This window comes from Sphaerodactylus townsendi, linkage group LG10 (genome assembly GCF_021028975.2).
Source record: "Sphaerodactylus townsendi isolate TG3544 linkage group LG10, MPM_Stown_v2.3, whole genome shotgun sequence".
Lineage (NCBI taxonomy): Eukaryota > Metazoa > Chordata > Lepidosauria > Squamata > Sphaerodactylidae > Sphaerodactylus > Sphaerodactylus townsendi.
The window spans coordinates 19384249-19404702 of record NC_059434.1 but is presented as its reverse complement, the minus strand read 5'-3'; the positions used below and the strand labels follow the sequence as shown (position 1 = coordinate 19404702).

The following is a 20454-nucleotide window of genomic DNA, read 5'->3' as shown; positions in this document are numbered from 1 at the left end:
CGCCCAGTGCACCCCCTGAAGAACTTCTGCTGCACAAACTGTGGTCTGCTTGCATCATTTCCTTAAACAACCAAGGATGGTCGTAAACTGCCAGATTTGCAACCCGTACCATATACCTCCTTCCCACTCAATGTAATTTAAGGTCACTTGTCATTCAACCTAAGCACTCTTTAAACCGAGCATTGGATTCCTTAAAAGCAAGCAAAATGTATGCATCACTGGCTACTTCACTCATTGCACTGCCTGGTTGTAGGTCTCTGAGGAGCGTCTGTGTGCAGTGCATGTATTTTTAAACACCCATTTTTTGAGATTTCCCTTTCGGGGTGTGTGCAAACCATCGTAGATGTAGCATCTTAAAAATGTGCAGAGAGCCCAAGAATGTCAGTGTTATTTTGGGCAGCAGGCAGAGTATATCGTGCATGTACTATTCCCAGTCAGCTGAGAAACGATGTTCTCGTTTCGCCCTTCTTACATCTGTGCCAGGGACTCAATAGTTAATTTGGGCAGCCAATAGGAAGAAGGGTAGTCTGTAGTATTGTCGATCTGTTTGGAGAGTGAGGAGGAGCAGAGTTTTCCGTAGCCAGAAGGGCACCGAACACAAAAAAAGTGCTTGAAAGCAGTGGGAAGCGAGGAAGCTCTTCTGCCTGAGCTGCTGCGTGGATCAAGAGCGGCGCCTCCTTCCCTCACAGCTGTATCCAGTCACACAGCTGCGCTTGCCCAGCCAGCGAGGAAAGGAGGCCGTCTTGCCGAGGAGAGTTGCGGCTGTCAGGATTTTGTCCAACTTGATGCAAAATGAATGAGCTGCCGTGCCCCCGAGGGGATTTGAGGCTGGTCGCTGAAGTGGGAGTTTATGGCTGAATGGCAGGAGTGCTTCACGCACACAGAGATATCTGTGCAGATGTTGAACAGCGAACCGCAGACAAGGCAGGGAGAGCTGGAGCCGGCAGTCCCCGAGGTGCTTGGTGCTAGGAATTCTTATTTGCTGCAATAAGGAATAAGGTAAGAAACTTACAAAGAAAGCCCGTGTCTGTGTTGGGCAGTGCAACACTGGACCGGTAGTCTTTTATCTTCTCTAACTGGGTGTCTGAAGAGTACAGGTCCATTTGTTTAAAGGTCTGGCAAGGCAGGTGGGCTGTTTCCTGTAGGAATGCTAAACCGCCGCTCTCATCTCCTTCTTTTCAAGAAACGACACTTGGCGGTCTTTGGGAAGGAGCTGCATCTATAATAGCCAGATGTTGTGAGAAACTGTAAGGACCACTCCGGGCTCTTAATCCCTCCTTTGCTTTCGGACTGTACACCGACGAACGTTCAGAGGCATTTATTGTTTGGTGATTCCCTGACCAAAATACCTGCTGTTCGTCAGCCGCAGCCGCCAGCTTTCTAGATCGACTTGCTTAAATTGGCGCTTTTTGTAACAGCTGGGAGGTAATTCGTTCTTAATCACAGTATTGGACGTAATGAGCAGGAAACACAATAATTGCCCAAATTGGCAGTGGCTTTCCTGAGATGGCGTAAACTGACAGGTATCGGAGCTTGTGCCTGTTTGTGGTGCGTCCGAAATTAGCAGGATGCACCTGGTCTTTACTAAATTCATGGGCATTGCATTCCAAAGTGATTTGCGAGGAAATCAGCCTTTTCACAAAGATGGATTATCCATAACTTGGGATGTACCTTCCTTATACGTGGCTAACAAACCCTTAAATATGCATGTGTGATTTTTGAGTAAAGAGATGCACAGTCAGATGAAGCGTCTCTTGTTTTCTGATTTGATAGGACAAACTTCATGAGTTAAATGTGCTGGATGAGCCTGCATCTGTGAAAAAATCTCTGCTGTCTTAGTCCTTTCTGTATCTGTTGAAGAATGTGTTAACGAGGCACATTTTATTGACCCGTTAATTGATGTATAGCTGGGAATCCTCATTAAGATGTTGGAGTGTGAAAGCAGAGGATGACAAATAAACCCACATCCATCTTGTCCTGCCCTCCCCAATCACTCTGCACTTTCATTCTTCAAGTGACATGTGTTGTAGAACCTATTGGCATTGCCTGTTGTGTGCGTATTTGGTTACTGAGTACAAAAGAATATTAAGGAGTGCTGAGCTTTCACTCTGGTGTAATGAAAATCCACAGCAAATTGCATATCTTAGAGCAATGACTTTAATTGCGTATTTGTAGTGGTTACTTTTCCATTAACATAATTTTAGCAGCTGGGAAATACGGTCTTGTTATTATTAATCCCTGAAGCATTTTGTAGGAGGTGAAAGAACAGTAAATTATTTACTCTGGAAATGGAGCGTACTTTCTTTTTTTTCCTAATGCAATCCCTGTGCTCTATACATGGAACAATAAAGTCGCTCTGATAACCTGTACGTACAATTTATGTTTAACAACCAGCCAAAATAGATGCAAGAGTGGAACTATTTTAAATCTTGCTTGGCTGAAATATTCATGAGAGAGGCTGAAGTGATATTTAAAGTTTGTGGCACAGGTCAACATTTAGGCCATGTAGATATTTGACCTTGTCATAAATAACATCTTAGAACAGGTACTAAGGGAGCCTTATAATCTCATTCTGTTAATTTTGTTCCCAATCTGGTATGATGATAAAATAAAAGCTACCCTTGTGCGTGTGTGTGCGCACACGCGCGCTGAATATATTGGGCCATGGTGCTGATTCAAATAATGAAAATATTCAGTGATCCAAATTTACGGTATCAATGTCATGAGTCCCATCAAATGCTCCATTTTAGTTTTAAAGGATTGTTCATATATATGTGGCTTGCTCTTTCAAATTAGTTTGTTTCTTATGTAAATGACAGAGGTCGATTCCCCATGGGGGAAATATCCTGGGATTGGACCAGAACCATAAAAACCAGTACCTTTTGATCCCAGTCTGTCCCTCCCCACCGCAGCCATGTCTGCAGAGAGATCTTGAGTTGAAGCTGGGATCGAGATGTCCACCTCCTTTCTGCGATCCTGGGATCACCTCAGGGGCTCTTTTGTTGCTAGGACAAGATTGGCTGTTGTTTTGGGGCGGGAACATGAATGAGTATTCCCTTTTTTGTTTTCCGTAACGACCATGTAGCTACGTCATCACAAAGCATAGAGCGTAAGGAGGCATATTGAGTTGCGCGTTCCAGTTTTTTCCTTTGCATGGTCGAATCTTCAAGGCCAAGAGGAACATATTTTTTAAAAGGCGTGTTCCTGCAAGCCCTGAGTCACCCGTCCTGAGCATGCCTAGGCCACTGTGCTGTGATTGGCTGACTGCTCAAACAGAGACTCAGGGCGGGAAAAATAACACAGGACGATTCCCATGATACCGACCTCATCCAAGGATCGTCAGAAAAGTACCACCTTCCTGGCGATTTTTGAAAATCCTGGGATGAGGAGGATATCTCAGGGCAGGACCGGGACAGAGCCGAATTTGGTCTGGGAGCCATGGGGAGTCCCTCCTTGAACTGGAATGCCTACCATGTGTATCTGGGATATTTCCCCCATGGGGAATCGACCATAAACTCTGACACCTCCCTGGTATGAAGGAGCTAGCCCCAAGTACTCTGCCATGATATCCATGAGAAATCAAATATAAACGAACTAGGAAATGTGACCAGTTGAAAGACTGTCTTGAACACCTAGACAACGGCCAAGTATGAACTTCTTTGTGCAAACCTGAACTGACCCATATTCCAAAACACTTGGCCAGATATCACTTATTTTTAAGAAAAGGCCCTTGATTTAAATGAGTCCTTTGTATTCTGGGCTGCAGAACGTAATTTATTCCCTTTATCTCAGACACTTTAGCACTAAAGTGTCCCTTGTTAGTGAAATATTGAGTAAGAGACCCCGGCATGAACCACATTAGACCATGCCAGAAGCTTTGCTGCTTTTGAAACCCATTTAGGCTGCTTCACATTACAAATTCAGCGGATACAAATTATAGATTTAGAAAGTACCATTGTGTGGCCTTAATATGCTAGGCAAACTCATGTGCTTGTTTCACTCCATGAACACGATCAGAGTAGACCATAGGGCTGTGGTGGCGAACCTTTGGCACTCCAGATGTTATGGACTACCAATTGGCCATGCTGGCAGGGGCTGATGGGAATGGTAGTCCATAACATCTGGAGTGCCAAAGGTTCACCACCACTGCCATAGGGGGTCATGACTGGTACCTCATCCCTGCAGCACGTTTTTGTATTGGATATTCATTGTGGGATGAACAGTAGAAGATGAGGAGAAGATAGAAGAAGATGAGGAGAGGCTGCAGCGTTTGGGACTCTTTAGTTTGGAGAGGAGGCAGCTGAGGGGGGATATGATTGAAGTCTACAAAATTATGCATGGGGTAGAAAATGTTGACAGAGAGAAATTTTTCTCTCTTTCTCACAATACTAGAACCAGGGGGCATTCATTGAAAATGCTGGGGGGAAGAATTAGGACTAATAAAAGGAAACACTTCTTCACGCAACGTGTGATTGGTGTTTGGAATATGCTGCCACAGGAGGTGGTGATGGCCACTAACCTGGATAGCTTTAAAAGGGGCTTGGGCAGATTTATGGAGGAGAAGTCGATTTATGGCTACCAATCTTGATCCTCTTTGATCTGAGATTGCAAATGCCTTAACAGACCAGGTGATCGGGAGCAACAGCCGCAGAAGGCCATTGCATTCACATCCTACATGTGAGCTCCCAAAGGCACCTGGTGGGCCACTGCGAGTAGCAGAGAGCTGGACTAGATGGACTTTGGTCTGATCCAGCTGGCTTGTTCTTATGTTCTTATATTCTTATGATGTTGAATTTGTGCTATGGGTCAGTTGCATCTATAATGTGAAAGGGCCTATAGGTTCTTTAGCTTTAAGGCCTGTAACCTACTCATTATTTATTGAAAAGGTAGAAGCAATAATTTTATCCTATATTAAGCAACCTTTGTTTCAGGCTTTACAGATAATGTTATTGCGGGTGTCACGCTGTGTCATCTCTGTGGCATGCAAATTAAATCTCGGAGGCCACCGTTTTGGGATCTTGTCGTTATTTTTTAAGGCGAGGATCAGTAGCGCTTCCCTAAAAGGGTGCTGATGCGATAATTTATTCATTTGTCAGAATAAGATCAGCTTCTTTAAATTCAGTCTTTCCTGCATTGCACATTTTGTCATAGTTGGTCTTGAGAAAGTCATGGTTCATTTATAGTTTAGGCTGAATTGAAAGCTGCTTCCTATAAAATTTGACTAGCCTTGAGGAGAATTTCTTGTAAAACACTGAGAAACATCCCGCCAAGTCTGAATCATCTAGGTGTGAAAGACACTCGTTCCGCAGGTGCTTTCTTTTACGTGGAATTAATTCTTAAATCGCCAGACAGGCAGGCCGTCTAAGAGAACTGTGATTAATTTCCAGACCAGAATATTTCCTGTGAATGTTTAACCTTCAGGGTGCAGGGGTAGGGAACCTGCGGCTCTCCAGATGTTCAGGAACTACAATTCCCATCAGCCTCTGTCAGCATGGCCAATTGGCCATGCTGACAGGGGCTGATGGGAATTGTAGTTCCTGAACTATCTGGAGAGTCAGTATATTCCCTACCCTGGGTTCTGGACTAAAACTTTGATCCTAAGCATGTTGCTTTACAGTAAAATATTTTTTAAATGTTACATATAATATAAAGAAAAAAGTGCATATTGTGTTCAGTGATGCTCCTGGTTAAGTAGAGAATTATAGTATAGTGGTCAGTGCACTGGACTAGGATTGGGTGAGGTTTGGCCAGTCATTCTCTCTCTCAGCCTAAACCACCTCACAGGATGGTTGTGAAAATAAAATGGAGGCAGAGAGAAATGTACTCCAGGCTTTTGGGAGAAAAAATGCAATACGATTTAGAGAGAGGATCCATAAAGAGGAAATACTAGCTCTATTTATATTTGTTGGTCTCTGGGGTGTTTGTTTTCTTTTTATGCTTTCTGCTCATGTTAGGTGTACTCTGAATTTAACAAAATGTCACATATGCACTAATAGGATACGAATGCTGCAGTATGCATTAATTAGGAAAATGTATTTGGGCATTTTGTTTATCTCCCACCAGTTTTCTGCTTAGAAGGGTCAATACAGAATAACGAAGCCCTTCTCTTTGTCTGCAAGGCATGTTATTTCGCCACTTCTGGGACAGTCTCTGAGATCTGTGTTTTGAAGACATTTATCCAAGGAGGAAGTTAAAGCCTGCCATAAGGGACCTAGGGAACTTGCTTTCTTCTTTCTTTCTTTTCTTTTTTAACAAGTGAGACTCCCAAGAAATTTGAGTTTCCTCTTGACTTCTTAGAATCCCATATTTTGTTCTTGTTCAGAATTCCAAAAGCCCACATCACAGACCATGTTGCTAATATGAGAACACGCAAACAGCTTAAATGTATTGTACTAGAGGAGAGCCTCCACTGGTGGCGTGTAATAAATGATATAAAGAAAAAGATTTGGCTTAAAGGGAATAAAGAACTGGTTTCCTTGACTGATATAGAGAGGGTTTAATAGAACACATCTTTGGACTAATGCTAGAGTGCTAGGATACCATTAGAAGAATTCACTGGACATCCATCAGTAATCAGTAAAGGGACTGAGTTCCTTCCTCCCTCCGTTAAATACAGGCAGGAACAGAAGGATTCCCTTGAGGGGAATGCTGTGGCTCATAATAATGACTTTCCTATAAAACCAATTGACTTGGCACATAGATCATCACAGAGTTATATCCTGGAATATTGCCAGTTGGAAAGGCAAACGGTATCCTTGTAGGTTATTTTTATGTATGTGTAAAAAAAAAAGAGAAAAACAAATATGTTGAGATTATTTTAGATCCTGGCCTCTGTTCTGGCTAGCACTAGAATTAAAATGCAGTAGCCAGAGGAAAGGAGGGAGGAATCCTTGTGTTCACTTCACAAGATTTGCTAATCGGTGTAAGTGCTTGCTGATCTTCATGATCTTTGAATCATTCTTTTTCACTATACACTTTAATAGGCTCCTCCATTCTTGTGTATGGTTCATTTATATGGAACCACATTGGGCTCATTTATGTCTTCTTTATGTAGGATAGAAATCATTGCAGCGGCTACCTATTACTTCCATGCAAATAAATAGTGCAGTGCTTACTGTCTGTAGCAGCCAAAGGACCCTAACTGTTGGACTCTAAAGCCTGGACGGAGAGGATCCAGCAATAGTTTGAAGCATCATGGGGTCTGACATGAAGAGGATAAAGGAATCTAGATTCAAAATAACGACTTGCACCCTCCCAAACAAGAAGCCGTACTGTTGGAGATTAAAGTTGCATATTCCAATTGAGATCACAGCATCCTCTTTTACTGCTTCCTTCCTCATTCTGCAAAGGGAGAGCATCATGGACATTGCCTGGAAGAATTTCTTGGCAGAAGGCTATGCCCACAGAGGGGAAAACCAGAAGAAACCAAGCTGTAAAGTCACCAAATGAAGTAGCAGATGCCTTTGGAAGCACATTGACTTGGAACGTTGCTATGAAGCAGTGTTGAAGCTAGGAGAGAAAGTCAGACCTGTGTATTTTGGGAAGAAGAAACACAGAGGTTAGCCATGGAAGAGTAAGATGACAGAGAGGAATTTCTTTCGAGTCCAAATTTGTAATTTCTAATGTAGAGACTCACGAGGAAACCAGATTGTTGTATTTTTTAATTATGCAAGCATCCACCTCGTTTTTTTATTTTCTTATGCATTGGATAACTCTGATGCTCAATACCGGGGATGATCACATCAGCCAGGGTGCATTCATTTACTATTCTTCATGTGAAACCATCCCACCTTCTATAAGTTCTAGAAGAAAGAACTTGGAAGCAGCTGGAGTTCATGAAAACAGAACACCAACTGTCAATATTGACTGTAGTGTTGTTTTGCTGTAAGGTCATTGATTTTGTAATATTGGCTATGCTGTGTTTGTTGTTTGGTAGGGTGATCTTGGATGGATAATAAAAATGCTCCAGGTGATTTGATGTGAATTGATTGAGAACTGTACGAAAACAGTATCAGTGTTTAGCTTTAAAAAAACTACACTAAACTTGTTTCTTCCAAATCTTCAGATTTATGTCTCCATCATGTTCAGTTTTGGCTATGCCAGGAAAGAAAGCAGGGTTTTTTTGGTGGCAGGATCTCTTTTATTGGCCTGTCAGCTAAACCTCTTAATTTAAAAGATGCTTCCGGAGAGGTTCTGGAATTTTGAATTTCTAAGACAGCCAAGTTAGTCCCATCTAAACCATTGAAATGAATGGGCTTAGGCTGGAGTAACTCTTTTTTAGGACTGCACTGTCAAGTAGAAGCATGCACTAGATTTTATTGAGTTGTTTTGGAATATGCAACCGTTCTCATATCATTAAAAAAATGCAGAACAATTATCAGATGTAATGTCCAATAACAACATGCCAGAGGAGGCGATCTGACTTCCTGGAAGCATCCCCAATACACCCCATTGATGTAGCTTGGGGGGGGCTGATCCTGGCTGGCTAGGCGGTGTCCCTACCTCCCTCCAGCACTCCATGTCGTCCCTCCCCGAAGCCTCACATTACTCGGGTGAGAAGAGGGAGCAACAATCCCAGATTAGGAAGGGAGTGTACCCAGAGGGTGGGAGATCCAAACATGGAGTTCTCACCAGTTCGAGGAAGTAGAGATTTACGTTATTATTTGTGTGTGCCAAGGGGGGGTTACTAATTGGAGTCTGCTTTTCCGATTAGAAATTCCATTAGGTCCAAAAATCTGCTATAGCAAAAAAAGTCCTGTTGTGTTTCCCTATGGCTCTGGATTCGTGCTTAGAAGGTAAAAGCAGGATAATTCTCCCCTGTTGGGCTGTTTTAAAAATGCATGTTTTAGCTTAATATGCAAGTGAAGTTCAGCTTGTTTAAGGGAAAGTATCCTTCTTTTGATTTCTGAGAAACCAAAATTAAGTAATTATTTGAAAGTATTAAGTAAGTGATGTTGTGATGACAGGCCAGTCCAATTAGAGAGGGGAGAAGTAGTTGTTTCTGGTGGCAGTAGACAATGGGACTTGCTATAATGGAAGTTTTAAATTACTGGACAGAAGAGATACCAGCTGGGGATTAGGAACATTTTTTTTTTTTTACAGTAAGAGTTTTTTACAATGCTGAGGAAATTCATTAATGCCCCCCGGCCCCAGCCCCATTGGCATGCCACTGTTTGAATCCCCACCATCACTGGCAGAGACCTGTTTACTAAAATTTTGGATCCAGCCCCACTGGGTGTAATCCGTTCTTCGGTCAAGGGTATACGATAGCTGTGCTTCCCTGCTAGAACCTCCAAACAAGCTCAAGGTCCAGATGGAATGTTATATATTTATTTAGTTGAAAGCATTGCTGTTCCATTACACAGAGAACCCCCAGCCTGCTTACAGATCAGCAATCCAAGTTCTATGCCCCAGATCCATAATCACGTGCTTTGAAATGGCTCCACTGGTGTAGATTGATTGCCTGTGGAACAGATATTAGCACAGAGCAGATCCTTGTTATTAGTCAAAGCAGGATCAATCATGCAAAGTAGAATAAACTTCAGCACAAATTATACAAAAGAGAAGGAAAGAATATGCCACATTGTTTAGATTTGCTGGACTGCAGGATTGCAAAATCTAGGTTTGGTGATTTGCAGAATATGGGCCACCCTGGGAGTATATATCTTTGTTTTCACCGACCTTAAAACCTTCTGAACTAGCATGGCTCTATGAAGCTATCATAGATTACTTGCTGTGCAGAGATTTGAAGATTCTAACCTATGCTCTTTTTCAAGTGAACTTCTGAGAATATTTTCCTCCATTGGTCATAATGGAGAAAAGATGTCTGGAGAAGAGAAGGTTAAGGGGTGACATGATAGCCATGTTTAAATATTAGAAGGGATGTGTCATGTTGAAGATGAAGTTTGTTTTCCTCTGCTCCAGAGTCTAGGACACAGAGTAATAGATTCAAACAATGAAAAAGAGACTCCACCTAAACATTAGCAACAACTTCCTGATGGCAAGGGCTATTCAGCAGTGGAATATACTGCCTTGGAGGGTTGTGGAGTCTCCTTCTTTGGAGATTTTTAAACAGAGGCTGGATGGCCATCTGTTGGTAGTGCCTTGATTGTGTGTTCCTGCATGGCAGGGGGTTGGACTGGATGGCCCTTGTAGTCTCTTCTAACTCTGTGATTCCAATTGCCTTTGGGCCAGTAAACTTTATCTTGCTATTGATATTATCATTTCTGATTTTCTTTAATTTGATCCAAAGAATCCTGAAGAGTAATCTTCTTTACTGAATGGTCTGTGCACAGAAGAATTAGGATGAAAGGAAACAACTGAAACGACTTAAGTTTTTAAATTTCATGATCAGGTAGCGGCCTGCTCTGTGGGACAGAGGCAACACACACAAGAAAAGAACTCTAAACATGGAAATGCTGGCCTGGATAGCCCAGGCTAGGCTGATCTTGTCAGATTCTGGAAGTTAAACAGAGTTGACCCTGGCAAGTATTTGGATGGGAGACCTCCAAGGGAGATTCCAGGAGTTATGGCATCCAGAACTTACAAAGATTGTCAAATTTCAGGCCCTTCATGACCCTCCAGTTTATTTATGGACTACAGTTCCCATCATCCCACCTGCCAGCATCATTGTACTGTGGCAGGGGGGAGTGATAAGGCTATGAATCCATAACAACTGGAGAACCTGGAGTTTGGCTACATATGAAATGTAGAGGCAGGCAATGCAAACTACCTCTGAATGTCTCTTGCCTTGAAAGCCCCATCATGAATCACTACAAGTCAGATGTGATCTGACAGCAAAAACATTAAAAAGTGTTGGAGTTTAACACACACCCACCCCTTTCAAATAAAGTACGAGATGTTAATAATGATGAAACAAGTTCTGTATTGTAGTGTAGAACCGTGATTTCCCTCACTATTTGTCTCTTTACATATGACCATCTCTTGGAAATTCAAAAATTAGAGTGACTTGCTTTTTCTCCACACCTCAGCCAACTGCCTCCCTTATATGTGTGGGATATTGTTAAGCCTAGCTCTCCCTCAGCACTGATAAGCGCGTGCTGCTTGCCTTTCTAAATTCAACTGATACCTGCGTGTTTCCAAAAATACTGACTAGAGCACAGCAGGACTTCAGTTGGAATAACAGTGGAGTGGAAATAAAAGCAGTGGCAGTGCACTGTGGTGAGCCAAAAAGGAATAGTGTTTTGCATGTGTTAAATGTGCTGGATGGGAACTCTGTGTGAATGCTTTCTAACTTTCTGCTCTATTTTTCCATGCTTTTCCTGGATTCAGAGAGAGGTAATCTTTTGATTCTCCATTTTTTTCAACCTTCTGTCACCTCATAGTCAGTGTTAGCCATTATTATTGTGCAAATCCTGGTATATATTGAAGTATATGCATAACTTGATTATAGTTGTGTTCATGAGAAATTATGTATCCTTTTCAATTGTAAAATATTTAAATTGTTAAATATGAGGAACAGAGGGGAGATGCCTTATCAGTTTTCAAACCCACTCCTGACTCACTCAGTGGTCTTTATATTAATTTTCTTACTTAGAATTACTGCACTGAGGAGACAGTTGCCTAGGAGTTCTTTCTTCATGGAGGTCCTTCAGGGTCTCAACTTCTGTCTCTTCCCACACACCATCCACTTTGTGTCTCTCTTCTCTAATACATTCCCACCATATCACTGAAGGCCTTATGGTCCTTCAAGGCTTAAGAATCAGCATGCTGTGGGTAGGGGGAGTGTACAGGAGTAAAAGCAGGTGGGTGCCCCCTCGCAGTTATTTCTAAAGCTGCAGTTAGCAATGCTTAGACTTAGTATATTTTTTGTAAGTCCCAGTTGAGTTTGAGGGTTTATCATAATTATTAGTCTTTGAGGGGGGTGAAGAGGGCTAGATCACCTGTCAGTTGCTGCCGTCCCTTCAAGCCATCTTTCTGTTTAGACCTATCATGTGCACATGCACAAGTTGCAGGGGTGAAATCAAAAAGATTATTCAGCTGCCTGCCAGGAGAAGCCAACGATTGTGTCATGGACCTCAGTGCTTGTGAAAGTCAGTAGCTTTGATAACACAGATGAGCTCTTCTCTTCAAGGCTGAACTCTGTGCAGAGTGGCAGTACAATGTCTTCTAGTACAGTCTTCTGCCTCTGCCCTGGAGGAAGTTTTACTAAGGAATGATTTTGAGAAACTGGTTTTTCTCAGTGTTCACATTTTATGAACTTCACTGAGGCACTGAAGAGGCGTTCCTTTTGTGATTCTGGAGTTCAGGTCCACAGATTACATAAAATACTGTAGTGGGCGTAGCTGTTGGATACTAACTAAGGGTCTGTACGCACTGCAGAACAATGGATAATTCAGAAGATGGAAAAGGCACACTGTTCTCTGGTTTTACTACAATGGTCCCTTCTGCACAGGCAACACAAACGCGTTAAATGAATCTGGGTTGCCCATCTCACCTTTCTCATGGCGGATGCGGCGGCCATCCAGAATTGTTGGGAGCCTGGCAACGGGATGTATCTCACAGTATAACGCTTTGCTTCCCTGAGAAATGTGCATTCAAGAACAAATGTGCATCTAAGACAAGAGTCCCCAATGTGGCACTGGTGGAACCATGGGGCCTGCCAATACCTTTTCTGGAGCCTGCCAGGTTTTTAGGGAGGTGGGGCAGGTAGGGCTTGTGCTCAGCAGGGCTTCTAATCGACTCTTGGAGTTTTAATTGTCTGTCCAAATTTTCTAAAAATGTTGCTTCGGCAGCAGCTGCCACCACAGCACAAGGATCTGTGTTGTGTTTTGTGGCTGGTTTCTGCCTCTTCCATCAGTCATTTTCCGGCAGCCATTTTGTAGCTGCATTCACCATGCTGTGACAGAATTCCAAACATGCCCACAGGCTCCAAAAAGTTGGGAACCCCTGATCTGGGATACAAGCCTGCTTTGAGTGGCAGGTTTCTAAAGACAGTCTCTGTCTTTCCTGTTTCTCAAAGAATATATAAAATAGTACAGCGGTCCGTGGCTTCTGTGGAGACCATGGTGCCTGCTGACACCTTCCTTTCATTCCTGTCAAGTGTTTTGAGATAGCAGGTGGGCTAGTAGCCACTGACTGTTTTTTTAATAGCCACTGACCTTTTTTATAGTAGTCACTTTTTTAACATCCTCCATTGGTGCCAGGAGTTAAACAGCAGCCAAAGGAACTGACCTCAGGAAAGTTCTGATGCAGACGTCTCTATGTTTGCAGTAGCAAGGAAAGAAACTTCACACACACACACACACACACACACACACACACACACACACACACACACACACACACACACACACACACACACACACACACACACACACACACACACACACACACACCCAACTCTTGTGATGAGAACTAGAAATTGCTTGGCTTCGATCCTTTCCCAACCCATTTCCCCGCAAAAGCAGCATGAAGCATGCTAACGTTGGTTAAAGTTGTAACGTTAAAGAAATTAAAAATAAATAAAAGTCTTTTCTCCAAGAAACTGTTAGTTCTGTACACTTGTGTTTTCAATTCCTAACAAAGCAGGGGCGGCAAAGTTTGAGGGGACTAAATACCTTGAAATGGTTGAGGGGACCCCCTCTTGCTTGAGGGGACTAAATACCTTGAAATGATTCTAGGTTGGACAAGGAATAAAATCTGCAGCAGGAAACAAAGCAGAAGGTGTTTTGATCCTAGTATGCCCTCAGTGTATAGCTGGTGGGCTAAGCTAGTTTTGGTGGATCCCAAATTATGGAAATTGTCTTATCTTTTTACTCATTGCTCAATTTAAAACGGAGCCACTATTTTAAAAAAGTTGCCAGGTGCTGTAGAGCCCACGAAAGGTAAAGTACGGTCCCGGAAGAGTTTTCTTATACTCCCATGCCCTGTTTAGAGGCTGGCTTTTCTTGCAAAAGAAGGCATTTTCTAAAATGCTAATTTTTAATGCTTGTATTGTATGTTCTCCGCCTAGTGATACCTTGGTAGGGTCAGTAAATTGGACTGAGCAGTTATCCTCAGATGAAGCCACAAAAAGTTGATTAGAGGACGGGGAAAATCAATAAAACATTATTATAAGCAAAGCTATGGCTTCATTTCATTAACCAGCTGTTAACACACAAGACTTTTCTTAATTTATGGTGTGGAGGTCAGTTTATTACAGAACTGGGGTGGGGGAGCGAATCTCTTCAATTAAAGGAGAATGCTAGCAACACTTAACATGAAAACATAAAAACAACTCAATTTTTAAACTCTTCTTCTTTTAAAGAGTTATTTTCTGGAGTTACGTGACAGATTTTGGACTGCCAGGATTATTTAACAAATGCTCAATTGCCATTTAACAGTGTAATGATGGTAAAATGCAGTGAAATAATTTACGGGAACACTGTCCAGCATGAGCTAAGCCAGGTGTAACAGTAATGCGGTAAGCCCATAAAAACACACAACATTCTGTACAACCGTACAACTCACAACATTCTGTACAACACACAACATTCTGCCGAAGTGGTGTGAACCTGCTGAATCCCACCACTGGCCCTAACAAGAGATCCAGTCACAGATTTCCTGGGGTGCGGGGTGGAATTGGGTTGGATAAGAAGAAGAAGAGGAGAGGTGGGGGAGGAGGAGGAGAAGTTTGGATTTATATCCCTCCTTTCTCTCCTGCAGGAGACTCAAAGGGGCTTACAATCTCCTTGCCCTTCCCCCCTCACAACAAACACCCTGCAAGGTAGGTGGGGCTGAGAGAGCTCCGAAAAGCTTTGACTAGCCCAAGGTCACCCAGCTGGCATGTGTGGGAGTGCATAGGCTAATCTGAATTCCCCAGATAAGCCTCCACAGCTCAAGTGGCAGAGCTGGGAATCAAACCCGGTTCCTCCAGATCAGAGTGCACCTGCTCTTAGCCACTACGCCACTGCTTCTCCTCTTGTGCAATGCCTCACATAAGGCTATTAACTCTCCCTAATGCCATTTTTCCAACTGTGATTCACCAAAATTGCTGTTTGCTCCAATGGGGAAATGTATGGCTGTCCATAAACATTCCTCACAAGGCAAACAGCAAGTTTGGGGGGAAGGATTGGGTTGCAAGGAGAAAAGGATATGTGGGGAGGGTTAGCAATGCACTTTTTGCTTTGCTCTCCCAAACCTGTTCTGCTCCCCCCACCCTCCCCCACACTGGTTGCTTCTGAAATAGTTTCAAGCAGATGGGAAATCCCTCACAGATCTCCAGTTAAATAGTTTGGCCCTTAAATCGGAAAGATGATTGCTACCACTTAAGCACGTGTTTAGCTCCTGGCAAAGATGTTGGAGCAGAGACAGAAGAGGAACAGGGCAGACATAATTAAGACAGTGACCTGGCTAAATGTTGGTTATAGGAACTGTCTTCCAAAAATGAGGCCCTGATCTTTTTAGCCTTGAGGTGGTTGGAATTGGACCACACGCAAATAGATCCGAAGCGAGCCAGAATAGCTGTCCATGAGGGCAAATGAAACAGCAAAATACTCAATAAACCATCTGCCACTGTCACACACCCCGGTATCTTTTTACCTAAGTCTACATTCGGAGCCTGTGTGCTTAGAGCCAGATTGCATGGGCTCCTGTCCTGTATCCTGAAATAAGTCTCAGTTACTCGGTTACTGTGACCTCCATTTTCCTCCTCAGTCATGCACGGGGGGCTAACAATAACTTTGCTGAATCATGCCGAGGTCCGTGTGATCCAACGCGTTGTTCATGGGAAGCTTATAAAAGAAAAGAGCATCTTGAATCCCCGGGAAGCAATATGGCTGACGTCACATCCTCAGTAGGTGTGCTGAATGCATTTTTGTACTCGAGGTGCATAAGTTTGGATGCCTGCTCAGCCTTTAACCTCTACAGGGTGACTTTGAGCTAGTCCAGGGGTCTGCAACCTGCGGCTCTCCAGATGTTCATGGACTACAATTCTCATCAGCCCCTGCCAGCATGGCTGATGGGATTTGTAGTCCATGAACATCTGGAGACTCTCAGGGTTGTTATGAGGATAAAATAGGGCAAACACATGTATGTCACAGTTCTTTGCAGGAAGGTTGCAAATGTAGTTTATTGCCCTTGCTTCATTAAAAAGAAGAAGAAGAAGAAGCCACAGTGCAAAAGGCAGTTTTCCCAGCAAGAAGCAGCGGCTTCTTCCCCAAAGTCGCTGTCTGTCAGCATGAAGTGAAGCGAATAGAACTGAGGGTAATAGACCAAGTGACCCATGGAGGATTCCATAGAAAAGGAAGTGGAAAAGAAAACAGAGGAAGGTTATAGCAGCTTGTTTAAGAATGAACACGTCTTGCTCGGCAAAGAGAATATCCTCTTGACCTCTTCGCATGAGATTACTGCTGCCCTGAATGTACATCTTGGTGACACAGGGCAGCAGGGGCATGGAGCTGTCTGATGGTTCGCGCCGGAGAGATGTGTTTTGAAACAAACCTGGCTGAGCTTCTCCTCTAAGGCTCAACAAGCCCCCCTGCATCCGTCAGACGGGCTCGTGAACTACGGTTATTGATTTCCCTCAAACTGTCTCGTTGAGTTGATTAATTATTCAAGCCCCCACCATCCTTTGGACCTTGCTGAAGGAAATATCCACGTTGGATGGCTAATGGTGATGGATGATTTGGTAGCAGATGGTGGCTGGGATGCGTCTCTTCCCCCTCACACGTGTGTCGAATAGATGAGTCTGGCTGAGAAAAGGGAAAGGATCTTCTGACGGAGTCCCTGCGCCTCCTGAAAAAGTGGTGAATCTATGCACTGGGCTTGTGTGTTTACCGAGTTGCCCATTTTATGCTGCTTTGCGTTTCAAACCTCCAGGCAGACAGTTAAGAAGAACGGGGCTGCCCGGGTGGCATTTCAGTGGAGCAGGGAGGGCATGCGGCTTTTTCTTGCTCAGAGGAAAAAATGTTCTTGGTAAGGTTTAAAGACCTTCAGAATTAATTTTTTTGAAAGCAGTGTAGTTTAGAACTAGTTGTTGCGGTTGCTTTTAAGCATGGTATAACTATAGCAACAGGAGCAGCAATGGCGTGGGAGGTTAAGAGCTCATGTATCTAATCTGGAGGAACCGGGTTTGATTCCCAGCTCTGCCGCCTGAGTTGTGGAGGCTTATCTGGGGAATTCAGATTAGCCTGTACACTCCCACGCACGCCAGCTGGGTGACCTTGGGCTAGTCACAGTTCTTCTGAGCTCTCTCAGCCCCACCCACCTCACAGGGTGTTTGTTGTGAGGGGGAAGGGCGAGGAGATTGTAAGCCCCTTTGAGTCTCCTACAGGAGAGAAAGGGGGGATATAAATCCAAACTCTTCTTCTTCTTCTTCATCGTCCATGCACGTCAAAGCATCACATACTTTCTCTTAAGCAAAAGGGGTGCATGCCATATGTACATTTATATTCATAGTGTCACTCCTGACGTCCACTGGAGGAAAAATTGCATCTGATCAGAAATGTGTATGTGTGTAGGGGTGTGCAGGGTGTGCGTGCGTGTGCACACGCATACACTGTAAAGACGGTAGTTCTCTCAGACCTCTTTAAAGGGCTCTTTGGAAGAGGCTGGTCAGGGCATGAAGCCGAGCTAAGAAATTGTGGAGCAGAGCAAATGCATCTCTTCCCACTCCGCTCATTTTTCCACATGCAGGCCAACCTCAGACCACCAAGGGATTGCTCGGTAGCAGACGTGCCGGGATAAGGAAAGCGCAAACAATGCCGTCTTTTCCTTTCCCAGACTTCTCCATAGAGTAGGCAGGGAAAGAGAACCGCTTCAGTTCCCACTGATGAGGAGAAAAGAAAGGGGGGTCTGATGCTCGGCTCAAGCTTTGTCAGAGACCAGAGCTTAATTAAACTAATTATAGTTCGTATGATTGAATGCAAATCATTCTGTTCAGAGTGGGTCCTAAAAGTGGCTTTCAAGCGATGGTTTGAAGCTGGCTTATTAAGCCCACTTCATTTTAACTCTGGGTTTGCCTGATATATAAACACAGTCAAACTGGTTCAGTCCCGGCTTGTTCCTTGGAAATACCTCCCAGGCTACAAAGAGAACGCTGTGAAACCAACGTTTGTAGAGTTGGGTGGTCGTCTGCAAGTGGAATTCTGGTTTCACAGACTAACTGTGCTTAAAATAAACTGTGGTTAAAATAAACATGATGTCTGCATGGGATCTGAGACCTCAAAAGTGTGGGCTGGTAATAAATATTTGAACCTGGTCTTTTTGTTTGTGGAGGTCAATGATTCTAATACGTTCATTCGTTTTGTTTTACGCAGAGACTTTGCTTATGTAGCGAGGGATAAAGACACGCGGATTTTGAAATGCCACGTCTTTCGATGTGACACGCCAGCAAAAGCCATTGCCACTAGTCTGCACGAAATCTGTTCTAAGGTACGTTTGCTTTCTGTCCCCTTTTCTCTAGAACAGTGATTCCCAACGGGGGTTCCGCGGTACCCTGGGGTGCCGTGAGCAGATCCCAGGGGTACCACAACAACGCTACCGCCCCTTCCCTTTGCGGTGTGTCCCGTGGGCACCAGCAATTATGTGGAGCTGGCCCAGGGGCCAGGGCCTGTTGCAAGATCAGCAGCCACTCCCCCCCACCCCCCGTGCTTTCCTTCACCCTGGGAGGGGAAGGTGGCAGGGGCTTACCACCTGTAGGGTACTGTGAGATAAAAAGAGCGAGGTCAAGGGTACCGCGATGTGGAAAAGGTTGGGAAACACTGCTCTAGAACTTATTTAAGGCCTCTGGCTAGCCTGCACTATTTTTAAAAAAAATGTATTAAAACCAAATAACAGCAGGGTCTAAAATACACGTTACTAAATACATACGACATCAAAATATACAAGTTTGAACTGCTTATTTTGGAGAGAAAAACATTCCTTTTTAAAACTCTTCGGACTTTTCACTGTGCAGTAGACACTAGCTTACACAGGAGAATGCACTCCGTCGGCTTCTCCAGCCACTCCGCCTTTGGGTGATTGTATTTTTCTTCTAATTTTGGGCAAGTATTAACCTTGCTGATATTTCAGCATTAAGATCAAATTCATGGACTTCTCTCAGGAGGAAATCTATGCAATTTCGACAAGTGACCTTAAGGGATGATGGTAACTTTTTCCCTTATACCTTGAGAGATCACCGTTGCAATCTTGTGCCAGTATTCTACTGCTTTGCTGCGTTCCCACCATAAATGTGCCAAATTTGCACTTGCTGGCCCACATGTCCAACAATCCCCTTTTAGCCCCTTGTTACATTTTTGCTAATTTAGAAAGTAGCAGGTAACCTGCACCATTTAAAAATGGCTTCCTTGCCCTTCTCTCTCTCACTCTCCTGTAAGGTTGCCACCTCTGGGTTGGGAAGTACCTGGAGATTTTGGGAGCGGAGCCTGCAGAGGGCAGGGGTGGAGGGCGGGGAAGAACTTCAACAGGGTGTGAATGCCATAGGCTCCTTCCAAAACAGGGGAACTGATTTTGGTTGTCTGAAGATCAGTTGTAACAGCAGGAGATCTTATTCTTCTGCCCTCCCAAATGCTAAGGCACCAACAATCCCCCTTCAGTCTCATCTCGCGCTAATTATAAGACTATCTCTGTACAATACGTTGAGATATTAGGAGCTCATTTTAACCTAGACGTTGGCAGGAGGAGGTACATTTTATACAGACAATACTTATCCTCAGGGCAGTTAAAAATGTGAAACTTCCTGAGTGGTTGTGTCCATTTTTCCCATTGGACACTTCAGTGTTGCTTTGAGGGAGAACCAGCGTGGTGTAGTGGTTGAGAGCAGAGGCACTCTAATTATTATTATTGTTGTTGTTGTTTATTGGTTTTGTATACCACCCTCCCCCGAAGAGCTCAGGACAGTGAACAACATGTTAATATAGTAGATAGAGCACATTTAAAAACGATACAAAAGTACAACTTTAGTATATGGCTCTAATAAAGTTAAATAATTTAAAACCTATTTAAACAGCGTTCCAATATGTCGCATCTCGTGTCTGATGGCTAAAACCCTCTCCGGGGTGGAGAGGTCGGTCTCTCAAATGTTCTAGGACCATCAGAGGGGACCATCAAAAAGTATGGGGGGGGAGAGGAACTGCATCAGCGGCTGGTCCCTCCAAAAGCCCGGTGGAACAGTTCAGTCTTACAGGTCCTGCGGAACTCGCCAAGGTCCCGCAGGGCCCGGACAGCTGATGGAAGGGAGTTCCACCAGGCAGGGGCCAGGGCTGTAAAGGCCCTGGCCCGAGTGGAGGCCAGCTGCATCACTGAGAACCTGGAGAATAATCTGGAGAACGAGGTTTGATTCCCCGTTCCACTTGAGCTGTGGAGGCTTATCTGGTGAACTAGATTAGCTTGTGCACTCCAACACATGCCAGCTGAGTGTCCTTGGGCTAGTCGGAGCTCTCTCAGCCCCATCCACCTCACTAGGTGTTTGTTGTGAGGGGGCAAGGAGATTGTAAGCCCCTTTGAGTCTCC

General features: G+C 43.9%; 1 long non-coding RNA gene across 1 annotated transcript; it reads left to right on the top strand.

The window, feature by feature from the left end:
• The first annotated feature begins 580 nt into the window (after nucleotides 1–580).
• LOC125440312 lies at nucleotides 581–18375 on the top strand. The gene is made up of 3 exons (XR_007245667.1): nucleotides 581–999; nucleotides 11293–11298; nucleotides 18261–18375. It is a non-coding gene; the product is annotated as an uncharacterized LOC125440312 (long non-coding RNA).
• Nucleotides 18376–20454: the final 2079 nt, after the last annotated feature.